Genomic DNA, 2,001 nt, shown 5'->3' with positions numbered 1-2,001 from the left:
GGCTCTCAGCACTGAAGTTGTAAATTTGACACATTAGATGCAAGTACTTCAACATAGCTTCATCAGGATTGACACTGAAGCTAAAGCAAAGGAAATAACAGGTTACATGACCTTTCATGTCAATGCTTAATGTAACATCAGTTTTGTAAGGCATGAGGAATAGCAATGCTGATATCATTGGAAGCTCAGTGACAATGCTAGTAAGTGTATATCAAGCCTTGGTCACATGACAGCCACTCTCCATAAAAATGTTTAGATGGATGTTCATTACAAAAATATCTACTCCTATTCCCAGAACAGATTCCCATTGTAACAAAAATCTTTGCTAAGATCCAATCTGCTAACCATTCAATTCACTTGTAGTAGATCTAAATCTTGTTTTCCCATTGCTCTTATTGTTACCAACCTTGTTTTCGCATCATTATTATTGCTAATTTTTAATCTGCACTGGAGACATAAAACTTGCCAGAGTGTCTTGTATCATGTTAAGCATGACACAATCAACTGCAGTTACGACCAGCAATTGTTGAGATAACTGACTACTATTAACTGAGCTGCCAATCAACCTGTCTCACACACACATTCATACAAATACTGTAACAAACACTTTTGTGTATGCTATCTAATCAGTATATGCTTGAAGTGACAGAAATTCAAAATATAAATTTTTGCAAAATGTTATAAATTTTTATATAAGCAACAAATACATTTACAATTTACCAACATTGCTAATCTAAAGTTTAATTTATAATATGTTTGCATCTTGGTTAATTTGATCTGTTAGTGGCTATTATGTACCATCAAGTTACTGACTCCATGACCAGCCTTACTGTATGAGGGATCACCACATGTATGCCTTTAGTCATCACAATGTAAATGAAGAAGCAATTTCAACAAGGTATGACTCTTCTTTCAAAAGCACCCAGGGATTGCATGTCCACTGAATAGCAACAGTGACTATGAGAGCAATTCATTAATCATATGCATTTTTCATTATTCTTATATTCTTACATTAGTCTTACATCTACATAGGTCTATACATTTGGGACAATGAGAAAGCCCCCTATGTAACCCCATAACTGGCTAAAAATAGTAACCATATATTCATCACATTACACCATAAGACACATTGGACTATGAAATCCTATTACAAGGTGCCTATATATATTAAAAAAAAAAAGTATATTCATGGCAGAAATGTATTTGAACATAGATTTACTGAATAAAGTTTGACCTGTTCAAGGTCAACTTAAAAACATTATATCATTATAGGTCTCTGAGCAAAGTGGTGTGCCCTTAGTATTTATTTACTGATAGCAAGTAACAGTATACACAGATTTGCATTGGGTCCCTAGACCCATAAGGCACCAAGGCAACTGCCCACTGCATCTATGCCTTCAGCCACCTTTGACAGTTAATTTTAAAACTACTATTTAGATAAAAGCATGTTCCTTTTGGAATATATTTAAAAATTAAGAGATGAAGGAAGAAATGCATTTTACATAGACAATTCTGAATAGATCCAATATTTAAAATGAATGAAAGCATTATGATTTTTGTCACAAAAGAAAGACAAAAAAATCAAAAACACACCTACTGCAACCTTATTTAATTCTAAGCAAAAGCTGAATAATTTCAGCTTACTAACACATGTTCAAATTCATTCTCACGAATCTTTAAGATTAATAACCTGATATATATGCTGTGATGAATAGCTATTTCTGACATAAGTCAGTGACATATGACATCACATGTTGATAAACAAATTAAAAATATTATCTTCACCCATTCAAACTGACTTACAAACCTTTATGTATAGTTTTTGTCATCTTATTTAATCAGTCAAATATGTTTTAAACTCTGTTCCCATTTACTACAGGTATATATTCATGTTTATGTTTTTGTGTAATGAAGCACAAACATAAATAATATTTATATATATATAACTAGCAGGAGTTCCCGGCGTTGCTCTGGGCTGAATTGCTTTAAAGTACTGTTAAT

The sequence above is a fragment of the Octopus bimaculoides genome, chromosome 5 (genome assembly GCF_046866305.1).
Source record: "Octopus bimaculoides isolate indiv1 chromosome 5, ASM4686630v1, whole genome shotgun sequence".
Lineage (NCBI taxonomy): Eukaryota > Metazoa > Mollusca > Cephalopoda > Octopoda > Octopodidae > Octopus > Octopus bimaculoides.
This window is presented reverse-complemented; position numbering follows the sequence as displayed.